We start from the raw sequence: 18,329 nt of genomic DNA on the forward strand, positions 1-18,329 counted from the left end.
AAGGGACGGACGCGTCTACCCAGACCAAACACGGGGAAGAAGAGGAAAGGATTCAAGATATAATGGACCGCTGTAGGCGTGTGTGCCAGTCATCTGCTCGAGGGTCGGGATATCACCGCCAAGCCGAATCCCATATGTACTACCAAGCGCTGGGATCGGGAGAAGGCATTAGCCGGACAGTGGAGACCCTACACCTGCCGGACGGGAGTTTCTATACCAGATACTCATATCAAGTTTCTAAAAGGGCGGAAGCGAAGCAAGGGACCTCGCGATCCTAGAGAAGCGACGGAGTGCATGATACCGGCGATGATCTTATTATCGTGTTGAATCTCTTGCATATGTTGACTGTCTTAATTCTCTTAATATCTTCCTATTCCTTCTCCATCTTTCTTACTTCTCTCTCTTCAATGAAATCGCATCATTGATATTATCGTGTTGAATCTCGTGCATATGTCGACTGTCTTAATTCTCTTAATAGCTTCCTATTCCTTCTCCATCTTTCTTACTTCTCTCTCTTCAATGAAATCGCATCATTGATATTATCGTGTTGAATCTCATGCATATGTTGACTGTCTTAATTCTCTTAATATCTTCCTATTCCTTCTCCATCTTTCTTCTCTCTCTTCAATGAAATCGTATCATATATAAAAACATTGTAACGCCACTGGTCAATGTTTATTGAGTAGGTTCTACGTATTGTAAGTTTCTTGAGTATTGCTCTTTCGTGAAAACAGTTGAAGTTTTATCAAAACGTGTCTTCTTTGTAAGATGGCACACGTGGTTATATTTACGGGCAGACACAGATGCTACTTTTCGCAGCTCCAGTTTGAATGTTGATGATTGCAAGTGCTGATATTGATGATGAATGCATTGGCGGATGCCAATGATGTTGATGATAACACCTGTACATATGATCGTATAAATATTTCTCAATTCAGTGAAGAGAAGCATCTATAGATTCTCGTAAATGCCAGTTACCTTTTTAAATAAATAAGTTCGTTTTGACATTTTCTTAAACTTTCATCGTTGTTATGAATGACCATTTGACGCAAAATTGAGTATACTCGAGAATGTAGAATCCGTTAATATGCATGTTTAAGAAATGCGAGGACGCATTTTTATGGAGGAGGGGGCAGTGTAGCGCCCCACGTCTGATTTCAGGCCTGCTAGTATTCAGATACTCCTTACCTTTAAATGCAGCAAGTGTTATTTGTACAGGATGAATACTGATGTAAGCTATGCATGATCACTTACCGTTGACTGTAGATGCATCTATAGGCATTCTCTTAGTGCAGTCGGTGCAGTCGACGTGATGTAGACCTATAGCGAGTCTTTCTGGCCATCTTTGTGAAATCAATTGTTATATATCTGTAATTTAACCGAATGAGGAGCATCCTTATATAAATTCTTGTAGTTAGATAGCTGGATTTAGGATGAATTGACGGCTCCATGTTGATATGACAAGCGTTAGACGGCAAATGAATACTGTACAGTACTTGAGCACTACGCGCAGCGCGTATTGTTCATTCATGATTGTTTCCGGAATGAAACTCATTTACATACGAGCTGCATTTGGATCCGTCAAACGTACTCTTAAATGTCTAAAATTGTTATTATAATGAAATAGTAGAATTTGAAGAGAGGTAAATGATATCAGTCAACGGCATTTTGTTATGACTTCGGAGATATATGTATGTTTTCGTATGTTAGTGTGTAGTAACTTCGAAATTTGAGATTTTAATGTCATAAGTACGCGGTTATGCAGGGATTCGTGTCCGCGGAGAATGTGCACTGAAGTGAATTGTAATACGTTGTGTTTCTCGGATATTTTCACCTTTTCGGCTTATTATTGATTGCGCGGACAATAAGAATAAGGATAATCTACATGATATTGATAAAAATTGTATTTTCTTTCCAATGATGTATATCATACATCAGGTCTAAAGATATATTTTGAGATAAAGGCAATTTTACGTCATTAAAATAGTACAAAATTGGCACGGATCGCCATTTTCGGGTAAGTGCACGCATTCTACGCGGATCGCGATCCGCGTAGTAGGGGTTTCCTACTACGTCCGCAATAAGCGTATATAAAGGGCAAATTTCAGTGTGAAAATCAGAAGGGGATGGGGTTACCGCCGTGAGCGGTCAAGGTGTAAACAACCCAATAAGCGGTCTGCTGACTGACATAGTCCAATGTAAGGAACAAAGTTAACCGCTGAGAGCGGTCTTTTATAATTATAGCTCAAAGAATAATTTAGCCCCCATAATAACTTAAGATATAGAAAGACAGGATTTTATAGTATGATGAGTATTCCATAGAGGTAGTTTAATTCTGTATATGATGTAACAGTGGCGATAAATTGGTTTGTAAAGATGAGTTAATAAATTGATGTTTAGTGTTATTTCACTTTGAATTCAAAGACAAATCTCTTCTGACTTTTTATTAGTGTGATTAAGTTACAAACATTCTGGTATACAACCTCTGAAACATCTTACGCATTCAGATTTCCCTTTACTTCAAGATCATATATTTTGATCGAAACGAACTTACTGTATTCATTTGGTGGATAGTGCCCCCTGTTATATTACGAGAATTAGCTTCAAAGATTAGTTAAAGTCTTTCCGCTCGGGACTTAACAATCTTACACGCGGCCTGATTACACGATGAATCCTGACAAACGACAACACAAGACAGAACACGATACAACACTAGCCAAAGATGGTATAGGTGTCACTTCCGATCCTCCAATAATGATGAACGAGGAGAACAACGGCCTGGACGACGAAGTAGAAGCGGGGGGCCGCCACAATATATATATATATATATATATATATATATTATAATCTTAGAGAGAGAGAGAGAGAGAGAAAGGCATTGAATTATGTATTTGAACCAGTCCCGTTACTTTATACAACGATGATCTCCGCAAACTGTGTACTCAATGTCCCTAAGTTTCACTTCATGACTGTGTGCATTTTGTTCACTCAAACGACATGTTTAGTAATGAAGATCATAATGTCAAGGGTCTGCTTGTGTAATTTTGTCAAGCTTGCATTATACCGGCATGTTAGGACGGGAGGATGAATTATATGAAATGCCAATGCATATTTCGGCTGAATGCATGGACACTTAAAAAACACTCTGAGTGTTTGTGGCGTTTTCCACGTTGGTTGAGGTAATGGACTCAGTTTACTCGTAAAATGATATGTTTCCTTGTCCTATAGATAATAGTCGTATAGTCGCCATGATTATTATGGCAACCAAATAGACTAACACTCGAAACTTCCAAAGGGAGAAAACCACACGTGTATGTATTTTCATCAATGCAATGTACTCCCGTTAAAGCGAAAAATAAACGAAATTTCTGATCTCCTAATCAGTAGCCAGATCTAAATGGATATATATATACTTTGTTTGGTTATCACAAAATTTCGATATAACGAAAAAAATGTCGGTCCCAAGGAATTTGTTGTAACGAGAGTCTCTACACAATCCTGAATTCGTGTTGGCCCCCCTCCAAAAACGAAAAAAAAAATCAGCCGCATTATGAGACCGTTTTAGTTCAGATCAGATTTTGTACAAGGACATTCTTAACTTGAGAGTGATGTATAACTCTTCAATATTGGATGTTCCTATAGAAACAAATGATTGTAGATGATAGAAAAGTCTAACCACTGATAATATCACAGACAATTTTAGTAGGGAAAAGGGGTGTGGGGCTTTGAAGTTTGGGACCCGATCATATCACTCGCTCTTTATCATGAGAAAAAAAGAAGAGGAGTTCAATCCCATGGTACACGCCACAAAGGATTTGCAATGTTAATATCCTTAGATTTTGCATATTTCTTTAATAAGCACAAAATTATTGATGAAAGTAAATTATAAATAGCAAAATAGTCATACAGTAATGTTGTACAGTCATGCAATGTTGCTGTTCTTTTGTATATGTGCTTTGTTGTTGTTTTTTCTGTTCTGTCTGTCCTGCCATGTATGTCATGTTTGGAATGACTTTTTACTGTCCTTTTGTAAGTTTTTGAGTCGATTGTATGATCTGTCCACAAGTCATGATGCATGCTCTCCTTTTTGGTCGACCCCTCAATATTCATATAGTATATATTTTAATGAGAGCATTGATAGTGTAACAATGTGTTTGGAACTATGTATGCCTTATCATTCCTTAATTACCATTGATTTTTAACTATTGTGTATACAAGATCATTAATTTTATAATTCTCTTTCATATCATGTTTATGTTTCGTGGAAGAAGAACGATGAAAATAATAAGGAATATGTTGAACTGAAATTGAATTGAATTGAAAGCGACTGCTGATTGGTTTTCAAACTTTTCACAAGCTTTCCATGTACAAATGGACCTGTAGGGCATCAGATCCATGCAATAATATACAAAAACATATCTCTCACTGTATTATACAATGCCACTGCAAGCTCAAGATTAAACGTTCATAAAGGCTTAACCCTATTGAGAAACTACCCAGAGTTGAAAATCAACATTGTTGATCTATAGCCACGTACTTGCGAGTCTAACTCTTGTGCCCCTGGGGGGATTTTGTACTTCAAAGTAAAAATAGATGCACATTAGTCTTTTACAGACTATCAATTTTCTTTCAAGACATAGTCATAGATATACATTCGGTTTGTACATTATGTCGCAGGCAGGGGAAAAAAAGACAATTGCATCCAACGTACCCCCCTCCAAAAAAAAAAAAAAAAAAAAAAGCAAACACTAACACACACACACACACACACACACACACACACAAACACTAACACAGCAGTAACATTTTGCCTTCAAACTATACAGCACGAAAATGAAACAAACAGCCATGACAAAGCTTCACATTATCGTGCCATATAGAAATGTATAGATAAATTTCAATAATCGGTAAAACCAGGGAAGGACATTCAGAGAGCGAAGCAACGAGAACGAGAAAGTATATTTCGCTGATGTAAGTACATCGACCGCGCCTATCTAATAACGACCAAAGAAAAATTAATGCTGAGCTTTTTTGACATCATCAACCGATCCCTGACTAAACTATTTTCGTCTATCGCTCCAAGAGAGACTCGTTATTGACTCGAGACAGCCATGTTATGAAATTCGATTGAACATTTTTCCTAGGCATCCTTTCAATTCCTGAAATGTCAAACGTCAAGAACGCGGAAAACACGATAAATTGTATTGTATGGGACATCTTCTTTTTCAGATTTTAAGACCATAACTCCAAACCGTATATGAGTAGTATAGCAATAGTTTATTATTGTGTAGAATTTTCGTCTCCTCAAACATTGATAAAAGTTCACTTCAGTTTCAGAATATTGTCTATAGGTATAATGGCGATAGTCAAACCGAATCAGTCACAAAATAGTCACTCGAATCCACTGCAGATGCTGTTCTTATAACACCATGCTTGAATTATATTTGATTACATGTGATATAATTTGACGCACATGATATACGTCATTATCATATTACACACTAATAAATTAATAAATACGTATATAATACATCATCATAATTCCTGTATGTATATAAACAGTATAATTTACATTAAAAAAGATATGAAAGCGCTACATCGGTTTACTTTATATCATATCATATTATATTATATTATATTATATTATATTATATTATATTATATTATATTATATCATGTAGATATATATTATTTGATCCGCGTATCGGCAGAAATAGTAGTAGACGGGGAGAGGCCCCGAAATATTTGGATTTTTGATAAATAGCAGTGTATATATATATATATATAAAATATATATATATATATATATATATATATATATATATATATATATATATATATATATATATATATATATATATGTGTATATATATATATATATATATATATATATATATATATATATATATATATATATATATATATATATATATATATATATATATATATATATATATATATATATATGGGCCCAATGAGTGGCACTGCTTGCGACGATAGCTAGGAAAACAAGGTGTCCCATCCGGTCTGTAAGTCACTCTGTGGGAGCCGAGTTTCAAAATCAATACTTTCAAGTTGGATAACCTACACAGGACCGTTCAGCCGCTGAATATTTTTGCGCTTAAAAGTGCTTATTCAGGCGTTCTGCCGACAGCCCGTGATTGCTTCATTTGTGGGCAAATATTGACTTTACTAACGCATAATGTTTACGGAAACGGCTCCAACGGAATCGAGCTGAAAGCTGAAAGTGTCTCCTGTTCACTGGAATAACCCCCCGCACGCTCCTATTTGCCACAGTGTTCATCTACATACCCATCAATGGAATACGACGCTCGGTAGAAAGAAGAAAGAAAGGGGACTTCGTGAAAAAAAAAAACAGAAAGAAAAATAAGAGGCTTTAAAAAAGAAGGAAAATAAGAAGCAGGAAGAAAATTTTGGAAGACAAGAGACTGGAGACTACTATTTTCATTTAATAAAAAGGACGAGGAAAATGAAAAATTTGGAAAGAACATAACACAATAGAGTACTAGAAGGAAAAGGAATTGATAATGGGGAACGGACGACCTTTGTTGTAATTTCACTCAGATCTCTTTGTCTTTGGTTACACATTACAAATACAAATTCATGACACAGGTAATATATTTTAATAATGTTTTATAATGTGTTCTGTTTGTTTCGTTTTCCAAGATTATTCAAAGACATGACGAGATAGTTATTTATCTTTCAAATTCTTTTGTTTTATCGTAAATATGATATTGATTCTGTCTGAAAAAATGGTAACTTAATTATTTCTAATTCTTTTATGAATCTAATTGAGGCTTATACATGCCTTGATCTTGTTTCTGGAAAATATCTTGTTCTATTTCCTGAAATCCCCTAACTCAATACACTAAAAGCGTTCTTACAACCTACAAAGGAAGTTTATTTGCTTGCTTCTTGTTTGTTTTGTCTGCATCTTAGTACAAGGCAAAGATCAAAACACGTGTACGCATCTTGACCTAAAAATCGTCATTTCGGATGCTGCATTTTATATAAAAACCACAAGCATTGACGAATATCATTATTTTCCTTTTTTTTCACAATCTCTAACATCGTCATCATGACTTTTATTGGTGTAATTTCGTCACATGCATCAACACAATTACATCATATAAACCATCACCCACCATCACGCACAAAAACACACACATACACACAAGCAAACACGCACACACGCACACACAAACAAACAAGCACACACATACACACATAGGGACACGTGCGCATCACACTCACCACGACTTCATCATCCAGTTTGTCTTGACTGCAGGTAATTGATCCTACTTCTTTCATCCTTTTATTCTTGTAGTTGTTTTCTCTGGAGTTCACGAATCACGTGAGAGCCTGACATCAATATTAGCCTTCTTGAGAGCTGCAACCTCATCCCCAGATCTTCATGGTCACGATGTTTGCGTTACTGTCGGGATCTGGGGAGTTCGTAGCAATGGTACAGTGTACATTGTTCCAAACCGATTCCACTGGGATCATGAACGTACAACTCGTCTAGCAAGTCGTGCTTTTTGATCCTTGGAATAAAGCAATTAAGAACTTCTTAATTTGCGTCGTCACGTCAAAACTCTCAGTTTCATTTCATTTGATTTCTTTTATTCATTTTCATTTCCAACAGACACTAATGGATAAAACAAATATCATGCACAACCAAAGCTAATATACTTATTGTATGCATACAATACTGAAATATGATCCAACCATTATCATAGTCTAATGTAAACACACAATGAAAATAATAGAAGTAATGACTCCTCCCTCCATATTGACATTTTTTCTTGGTATAAAAAGACGAAAAAAAAAATCAATGGCATAACAAAGTATTTCTTAGAAACCAAGGAAAATTTACACTCCGAGGATTAACATGCAATCGTTGCATCTCAGACCGTAATTTATGTACAAAAGTATGATACTCTTAGTCTATAACCTTGGCGGAGCACAAGGTCAAAGCGATCGTGGAACAAGAACGTTCTATTTGTATTAATCGTATAATTTTGTTTGATTGTCCCATGAATAAGCCAGTGAATTGGCCATTCAATGATTCCTGGGTGGTGGTGTCATTTTTTCTTTCTGTTTCACTCCTATAGGTGGGTGTAACTTGCGAGATGTTTCCCTATTTGGAACCCGTATCGCTTCTATTCAGTCATAAGGCCAGAGGGTGAAGGAAATCGTATAAGTGTTGAGACGCAATGCATTCTCTGGAACGGTCTCCTGTAAAAAAAAGGCAACGCTACCAATAAGCCAGTTCGGGGTTAGCTCATGTGCACTTGAGTACAAATGACCTTTCATTTTTCTCAGTTGATTAGGCACTTCACTTGTTTTCAAAGTGACAAAATGCATAAGCTTGCCAGACGTAACAATAAATACCAACGTGCCCCATTGGTACAAATGACCTTGTTCTGCTCATGCTCAAAGTGGAATCCCGAACTGGCTTATTCGAATCTCCAAGAACGTCTTCAGGGGAGATAAATTATATTGCCGGGTTAGGGCGTCATTAGTTGTTTTATATACACGGACGAAGGCCGCATTAATCTTCTTCCTTGCTATATCCAGTTCGCAACTGCATGCTCACGTTGATTGTGAATTTGTTCCCTGGTTTAACTGTGATCGGATATACCCCGGGGGAACCCGGTCCGTTTCCGTCCCCGTGTCTTCTCTCCTCCTACGAGCCTCAACTGCGTGGATTCGCATCTTCTTCACACCTGTTTGCGCGCTCTTTTCCCGGCTTGGTTTACCATCGTCCTATACCTGTTGCTAGGTGTCGTGTCATGTGATTACAATCAACTGGGTCGTCCGGCTTTTTTTTTTTTCCTACGAGAACGCCCGTGTTACATTGCCGCAAAACGGAAACGAGATATCCCGAAATACAAGAATACCACAGTCACAAAAAGAAAAAGGAAACCGAAAAAAAGGAAAAAGAAAATCTGGCCCCTTGCAAGTGATCCTGTTAAAGGTCTCCACAGAGCAGCTTTCGCCGCGCTTCCTGGGGTGATTATGTATGCTGAGGCGCGCTCGCGAGCTCAACCGTTCACACATTCTTGATCGCATGACTATTATATAGCAAGAGAGGATGCACGTTAACCGGAAAATACCAAGTAACGATAGTTAATGCTCAATGCAAAGTGAAGCGGAACATGACAACCCCCTCCCTCTCTCAAACACACTTACCCCCCCCCCCCCGCCTCCCATCCTTCCTCAGCTTTCTGATTTCTCATGAATTTTCTCACATTTTTTTTTCTGTGCATGTCTCGTTGCTTTGTGCCGATTTCTGTTGCTTTCGTCATTCCATGTCACTGAATTACTTACGCTCTTCTTGCTCCGCGCTATTAAATTGACAGATATTCAAATAATCATTATTATAAGAGCGGAGAAAATGGAAATGCAGTTGAAACGACATCTGAACTCAATGTGCTGTTACGCCTGTGTAGCATCGAATGCTTTAGCGGAAATAATTTGAAAATGCCCCGCATTGCCCTCAACGGAGGGAGGATGCAGGGAAAACTGTAGCGATTCCAGAGCTTGGTTTACCGGGGAAGCTCTGGGTCAATGCCCGTTCGACTCCTGTATCATCATGCCGGATGGCTGATTTCAGTGTGAGGCCCTGATGTACGCATGTAGCCGCTCTTTTACCAAATTCATGACTGTCAACAAAGTCTGTTAGTGTTTCACGTAATATTAGGAATATAGAGAGACAGAGAGAGACAAACAGACAGACAGACAAGGAAAGAAGGAATATTGTCAGAGTTCATCCACGTGAGTAAATAGTTCTGAAATTACGAAGTTGAAATTTTGGATTGTGGATTCGAACGCCACATACACGCCAAAAGGTACAAACAGTATGTCTGCATCTAAACCTATATTAAAGCAACAGTATACATCAGTGTATTTGTATCTATAGATTTATCTTTATACACATCTATTGTTCTATAGAAGCCATACATGGGAGATTCTCGCTTCTTCACAAGAAAATCTTAGATATTATTCTACCTTTATGGCTATTAAGGTTGCTTTGCTTTTTGTACTTTTCATGAGGAAAAAAATTGGTGCAATCCTAAAGCTGGAATATCGTTTCCTCTTCGCCATATCTGGCAGTAAATCATCAGCCTAGTAGTGTGAATACGCAGAACAAGTATACACGATAATGAAAAAATGGTGTTATGAAGAATGTCTTTGTCATGAAGCTTATTATTCTGAAGCATAATGTTATGCAAATTAGTCTGTTCACGTCTTCGCCTATTCGTCGCAAGTTTTTCTCCAAGCCCCTCCCTCCTCTCTCTACGTGTATGAGGCAGACACCTACGCAAATCATACGTCATAGATATCGACGAACGAACGATACCACAGACAGAGGGGAAAAAACATGAACGATACACTACTTTAACGATCGACTTGGTATCAAGCGTAAGGCGGAGCTAGTTGCTGCTTCGCGCACAAGCCATTAAACGTGCGATACCAGTTGTGCGTCGCTCAGGCAGCCGGTCCTGTTGGGGGTTGTGGGTGCAGATATAAAAGACGGGAACACGCTGTGTGTCGGCAGCATTGAGGTGGTCGTACGCAAGGCATCGATCATCGAGTGGTTTTGTGCGCACGGGTGAGACCTGCGAAGACAGCTTAAAAAGGATATTGTGCTTAACCCTATTTGAAGGTCTTTTCGCAATCACCAGCCCAACCATAGAGTGATAAGACGTTTTCGAGTTGAGGTGAGTGGAAGTCTTTCCTAATCATACCTTCTTTTCTTGCTTCTTAAAAAGTTTGTGTCATGTATAAAGTGCTGGGAGGAAAATCGCTTCAGGTGTCACATCAGTGTTGAGTGCAAACTCTTTTTTTATCAGATAATTCGAAGAAAAGGTAACGAACAGCCTGTAGGTTGAGTGGCATACTTCTCCTTTCACCCTTTCCCCAGTCAAAGCATATTGATAGAAATTTTCTCTCTCCTAAAAAACAACAAGAGATTGATAGAAACATTGCAAATTGATTAAGGACTGTAAGGACATGTGGTAAACACATTCAACAAAAACTTTAGCCAGGTACCTGTTAACCCATAAGCATAATAACCCCTGTCCAAACATTCAGTATCTCTAACCAGTGCCATACATTGCATAAGATTGTTTTTATTCAATTTTCGCACGCTTCTTATATGTTCATACGTCTGCCAGATGCAAGAGTTTCAATGCATGCCTATTGCAGCTCCCAATCTAATTGCAGCTCCCAATCTACAAACAAATCAACAACAACAAACATCAAGAGAAGTGAATGTGGCGTCACATCTTCTCGCGATGTGCATGTGTGTGTGTGCGTGTGTTTGTGTGTGTGTTTGCAATTACCATCACTACTCCACATTCTCAACAAGTTCTCATCTAACCCTGATAGCGTGCGTAACAGTGCATGGTCCCGGGACTCTGTTAGTTGAGTGAGCCGTTTAGTGATATCATTTCCATACTCGCTTCCCCGTTGGCGTAACTGAAACAAGAATGCAACACTGCGTGGTGTCCGGGCACGAATAGAGAAGAAAATGGGAATAATCTCAACTCTTCTGTATTTTCTTTTCTAATTTGCGTTGTAGGCCTACAACAGCGTGCATACTGTCTTCCTATTTTGAAGTACATTGGATGTCGTGCTCTGGTCACTTTTGAGAGTCGAGAGCTTTGTTTTTTAATCCTCATGTGGCATTATTACTTTAGGAACCAACACGATATATGATTCTTTGCGCAGTGCATTGTGGGATTGTTTTGAAGCGATTAAAATTCAACTTCAAACTGCTAAGACTTAAAGTCTGTTCACCGTTGCAAATGATTTCATTTTATATCGTTGGTTTTTGGGGGTGTTTATGGTTTGTCCAACTCAAGAATGACCAAGAATCATGAATGTGAGATGCACGAGTTTGACTGCGAACGCATCATTATCAGTTAACAGTCAACTGTGTGGATCTTAATATGAATAATAATTAAGAATTTCAGTGATTCCGTAGTGGCCACGTCGAATAGATCCGAGCAAAAATCCAGTGTGAAGTTCGAATATGGTTTCGGCAGTGCGACAAAGAATATGTTTAAAAGATTTTCCTATACACGCATATGGCCCCCGTTAAGTAGCTCGCTCATAGTGCTCCGCGACCATGGAGTGTAAAATATGAAAAGATTTTTTTTTTTTTTTTGTCTTCCTGGGTTTGTCAGTCCTTGGATCGACGTGAAGTTAACTTCATCCAGTCTCTACAACTTTGTAGCAAGAACGAACATAAAACAAGGATTTGAGCAAATCTGGGGGAAATATACGCGACAACACTCATCGTCATACAATCCTCATGCTTGCTGAATCAAACAAAATTGCTCTGAGGTAAAGCTCTGTTTAAAGGCGACGATATAAAGTGACTTAACGAAACTTCAAACACAGTTGGGGTCCATTTTTTCTTTTTGTAAAGTGAGGATGTTAGTGTATTTGTGTGTGTTCTAACATTAGTCTCTTTTTGATATTTTTTCAATTGAAATATCTCAACAAAATAAAAAAATAATTGAATCAAATACCAGTGATTTCAGGAAAGATAGTGTCAATACTTTCTGAGTGGTTTCTGAGTGGTAAGGTGTGCATTTTCCTGTTTTGCTATGATTTTTTTTTATTGGTCCACACTTTCACAAACCTGAAGAAATGCTCTAATTTAAAATCTGAGGAAACTTGGAACTCATCAACTCTACTACATATATGTTTGTTAACTCGTACCCGCTGAAGATAAGTCCCGAGTATACTCGGGCAGGTGTCTATATGCATGGGAAATGCGTGTTGTAGCAAAATCAGCCCGTCCTCAACGGGTTAAGACAGAATGTAGATTGATAGTACAGGATTTGTTGTTGCTGTTGTTGTTGTTGTTGTTGTTGTTGTTGTTGTTGTTGTTGTTGTTGTTGTTGTTTTCTTTTCTTTTTTAGAACTAACAAGCACCTGGGAATTGTTATGAGATTTGTTCATCAAAGTGACATTCTCTGTTCCTTAATTCGCCTAAATTCTATGTACGTCAATGGTAGCAAGAGAAAAGAATTACTATATTACTACCACAGGGGAAGTTGTCTGAGTACGATCGTTCTCTTAAAATCTACCTTTGATTTCAAATTCAAATTGAAGCCAAATTACCTAACAGCCAAGTTTGGTTATGATGACACAGATAGTGAATTACTTTTTTTTTTCTTGAGACTCATGTAACGTATGCTTTCTTTATGATTGCAGCCCTTTTACTCCATTTATTCATAAACCTTCTGATATATTTTTAGCCCAGAAACGCCTGCGGTTCTACACGATATATGCACAGATAAATTTGAGTAATTGTGTGTATAAGAGAGACGTTCTCGGATACGTTCCGGAAATAGGGAGAGTGGTCTAAAAGCTTCGAAACACGTCGTGAATGTGATGCGGATTTTTGTCCGAGAGAGAGAGAGAGAAAAAAAAAATGATGTTGCCGCTTGGTTTCAATTTGTGCCAAAGGCAGCATTTAGGTATAGGGCGTTTGAAATTTCATATTCCAGGAGAGAGAAGATAACAAAAAAGCATCAGTTCGGAGATAATCGTCCCTGTCTGTACGTCACATCATGAGGTATCGACCTCGTGGTCATATCTACTTAGGTCCGGAGAAAATAGCTTATAAATGTTTCTGCCTGTTAGCTCACACTGCTTTCGAGACTGCATGGGATATTGCTCCTTCGGCGGAAAGGTGAGAAACATGTTTCAGTGAAGGTAACAGCTGGGATGGTGCATTTCCGCTTCTGTTGTCAATAGTATTTCCGGTAAAAGAAGAATAAAAAGTGCATAGACAAAAAAAAATAGATTGACTCAGCCATCGATGAGAAAGAGACGAATGACGTTACGGATTACCTTCTGCATGAATAAGATGAGCGAACCCTGGGGGAGTTTGTCAATACGAACAGCTTGCACAAAAATAACAGAAAAAAAAAGCGAAAATGCCTTAGACAGGGACGTAGCATCTTTAAGATCGCAATGGAGGTAAAGAATTCACCAGTTTTCATAACGAGAACTGATGTCCCTGGTATACGAAAGCAAGAGCGAGAGAGATAGTAGAATGTGGAAAAGAAATGCACATATAAAACGGTGAGAGATTAAGTACTGGACGTGTTTGGGGGAGATGAGGAACGAGCGGGGGGGGGGACAAAAATATTCAAGAAATGAGTGCATGTCATTGGATATTAAAGAATGTGACGCCAAGTGACACTTCCTCCAATGACGTGTCTCTTCTCAGAGGTGTGTAAAAATGTATTAAACATCAGTGATTCGTGAAGCTATCGTTTTCTTTGTGGTAAAAAACAGCATCGTCCAATTTGTTTGATATCTTTCATTGCCGACATACAAATACAAATGCAATCGCCCCCCCCCCCCCCCGCACACACACACACGCGCGCTTGGGTACTACATTGCGACCAACAAAATTTACGGGACAAGTTAGCATGGTTGTAAAATCGTTGTCGCAATCCCGATATTATTAAAGCATATGGCCTATTTCTTTTCTCTTACCTACAATTTGTTCACTGCAGTTATGGACTTATACTTGCCTGATAAAATATTTTTGATATCACTGGCTGGTATAAACAGCGAATTCTTAATTCTTTGACTTTTTAAATCGTAACACCTATTCTTTCTTTCTTTCTTTCTTTCTTTCTTTTTTTTTGTGCTAGAAATAACAATATGATTCCTATATACATTTTCTGAATTTGAAAGGAAATTTTGGACTTTTTGTACAATGCAACGTACTGACATCCACTTTTTCTACCGCTTAGCGAGTAAAGGAGAAAAAAAAAATCCCAGACAGGCTTGGAACAATTACACAAACAGTGGCCAAATTATTCCGGTTTCCAATGTTACAATGAATTAAACTTGCTTTGACGTAAACCTTCACACCCCCCCCCCCCCGTCACAAATGAAGACCATAAAAAGAATAGGGACACTCAAGACAATCAAGACAAAGAAACAAACACCGAAGCATACAATATTCGCGGTAATTTCCCCTGTTGGGCAGGTGCCTTGAATGAGCAGCAGAACAGATTAATTATCACTTCAGGCGTAAACCTCGCGACAGCATACCCGCTGTCGGCCCACAAATCTCGGGCTGCCGCGCGCAACATTCATGATTATTTCTACCTGGTCAAGCGTCATTATTGATTGATTTATCCAGCGATCAACTGAGTGGTAGTTCGCGTTCAATTGACTGACCGAGAATATATCCACGTTCTCTCTCTCTCTCTCTCTCTCTCTCTCCCTCTCTCTCTCGTTCTCTTTCTTCCTCCCGCCTACACAATATGCAGTGAAATGTCAACTATCAAGAACGAATCTATCACAAATCGAGGAAACATTATAGATCACATCTTATTTTGTTACCTCTCAGCTTATTTTTATAGACAATAGAAGTGGTAATTTCCAAACATTATACACAAAGCAAAATCGCTTTTCTCTGGTAGTAAACTAAAAGGCATTGTTCAGTCGTGACATGTGAGAACTGTTTCCACGCTATAGAATGTACAAAAGACTAACGTTTTCTTTGAACCTTTACTTAGTGGCTTGAAAAAAAAATGATTTGCATCAATTAAGAATGTGCCACAAGAGATTCCCAACTCTCTCTCTCTCTCTCTCTCTCTCTCTCTCTCTCTCTTTGAAAAGATAGAAACAGAAAACTAGAGAGAGGGCGACCCCGTACGGGCAATAAAAGCCCCCTAACCCCCCCCCCCCCCAAAAAAAAAAAACAACAACAACAACAACAACAACAATAACAATAATAACAACAACAACAGACAAACAAACAAACAAACAAAACAATACTGGGAAGTCGTACGGATGACGAAATATTGACACGTGCATAACTCACCACAAACTTAGTAACGATTGATCATATTGGTGCTGTATATCACCATAACCAAATCTTCAGATCTAGTAGGGATATGTCTTTTCTTCGTCAAGATATCCCTTCCAGATACTACAGAGCTATTATCTTTCCTGCGACCGAATACTTTTAGAACAAAATCAATGCGATATGCCGTATCAGGTTTTTGTGGGGTTTTTTCCGAAATAGGGTTGAATGAAAATAGGGCATGGTAAAGTAGATGTGTGTACTTTAAGAAATGTATAACTTTCGTGAATTTTCTACCTCGGCTAGACATGCCTACTAAAAACACGCATCAACATTCTTCGTCGTGATTCTGGCGTAGTTTTGTTTCATTTCATTTTATAATTTTTCCACAAATTACATTTGTGACATATATTTACAATTCAGAACTAAAATTTGATAATCTTCTGTATAAAGACTGAAATTTACTTTAACATTATGGGGAACAAAAGATTGAGTATGTAAAGATTATGTGAAATTGTGTGTGTATGTGTGTGTTTGTGTGTGAGAGGATGTGAGTGTGTGTATGTTCACACTTGTGAATTGCGTTGTGTTTCTACCCATTTCTACCCATTATTGTCATTATTGTCATTATTACTGGTTCACGCAAAACGTCAGACATCAAACTGAAAACATACAGACCATTTGGTTGATAATTCAACATTCAGAGAACATCCAGCCATTGAGAGAAAGCGAAACGTACACCCGTGCCATCAGAATCTGGACTACGCTTGAGATGTCATCGGTGAAAGTGATTAAGCCGGGCACAAACGTGGGAAGACAGCTATTTCATAGATTAAAGCATCCTCAAGGGCTAGTCCAATCAGCTATGTCAATATGCTCACTACTCAGCAGAACACCGTGATCCGAGTGTTTGCATTCATCCCAAAACGTTAGCTTAAGTATATAAAGACATTAACGAACCAAACCCATATATATTTGTCTACAACTTCCTTGTGGACGCCATTCAGGCTTTCCAGTCAAAAGGGGACCAAGACCGCCGCGAATGCTTTTTAAACCCTGGATCACATCTTTTCGTTCAAAAGGTTATAACGACAAAGAAAGTTTGGGTGACATATGACTATCTTCTTCCTTGTTACACGGTCTGTGTTGGCATTCTTCTTTGTTTACTGATTGGACTGAAATCCACTCAATAAGAAATTAAAGAAAACAAATAGACATAATTATAATTTCTCCCGTTTACTGGCATCGAGAGACGGTGAGAGGAACTGGTCTGTGATAACTGCAATTTGTATTGCAATATTGATACCACTTAGCAGGTTGCAAAGTGAACCAGACTTTCCTTTCGATTCCGAATCAGATTCAAGAGAAATGAATATTATTGTAAAGACAATGACAATGAGAACGATAATAACATTTAAAGAGATAGTGTTAATGATATTTACAAGATACGTGTTTCTCGTGGTTGGTGGGTATCACTGATATATAGTATCTACGCATTCGGGCACCTTAAAAAGGAAAAAGCGAATAGTCGGTGGTTCTCGTGGTTGGTTGGGTTAAGGTTCAATCCCCCCCCCCCCCTACACACACACACAAACACACACACACACACACACACACACACACACACCCTTTGATGGGAATAATCTCATGGAGGAGCCCCCTGGAACGTCATGGGTTTTATCGTTTACTTGCTTGTTTGTGTGTGTGTGGATTTTTTTTTTCACAATCCGAAAGTTTGAGGGGCTGTAACCCGCTCCCCGATGCCACAACCCGAGTTTAGTAACTGCGTTTTCAGTGTAAGTAAATGGTGCGAGAAAGTATATCTGACGTTACTAGAAACCAAAGCTGCGCGCATTAACGTCACATGGCTTGTACGATTAACGTACATGTTGCTCATTATGTTAGCTCGAAAAATTAATGATAAAGCCTTGAAGTATAATTATATGCGTCTTTCATTTCGAGGTACTGATTGCTGTATATACATGATATAGTACACTTGCAGTCGATTTATTGGTTTATTAATTTTAAGTCTAGTACTGTGGTAAGATATTATATCGGGTAAGTCTTTATCAATGGCGTAAAGGAGCTTTTATGGCAGCGATGTGTATGAGATAATTCTATAATCACTTTCCTATGAATTATTGAGTAATTCATCGCAGAATATAGTTGATTTCATCTACTCTTTTTTTTTTTTTTAGTAGAATCATTTTGTTGGCAAGACATGAAAGAAGGAAAAGGCGACCAGAGATTTAAAAAAGAAAATCTCTTCCCTAGAATCAAAGTTTCATATCCATATGACATGTTTTAGAACTCAAAATTAATTATTCTTTATAGATATGCCCATAATTGTCACCATAATCTAGCTTCTACATAGCTAAATGCACCCCCCCCCCCGATATTTCTGTCGAAAATAAGCTAAACGTATTGCAGTATACGTTGCGTTGCTGTA

The 18,329-nt window shown here is 38.1% G+C and overlaps 1 protein-coding gene across 3 annotated transcripts in view; it reads left to right on the plus strand.

Moving 5' to 3' along the window:
• Nucleotides 1-18,329, plus strand: part of LOC140236707 (uncharacterized) — an 82,185-nt gene that overhangs the window by 31,519 nt on the left and 32,337 nt on the right. Inside the window, exon 1 of one of the 3 annotated variants that reach the window (XM_072316628.1) lies at nucleotides 10,521-10,748. The exons of the other annotated variants lie outside the window; for them this stretch is intronic. The gene's annotated coding sequence lies outside the window, so the exon portion shown is untranslated. Of the gene's footprint in view, nucleotides 1-10,520; nucleotides 10,749-18,329 lie in introns of those variants that run through there. 3 annotated transcript variants of the gene reach the window in all.

The sequence above is a fragment of the Diadema setosum genome, chromosome 13, assembly GCF_964275005.1.
Source record: "Diadema setosum chromosome 13, eeDiaSeto1, whole genome shotgun sequence".
Lineage (NCBI taxonomy): Eukaryota > Metazoa > Echinodermata > Echinoidea > Diadematoida > Diadematidae > Diadema > Diadema setosum.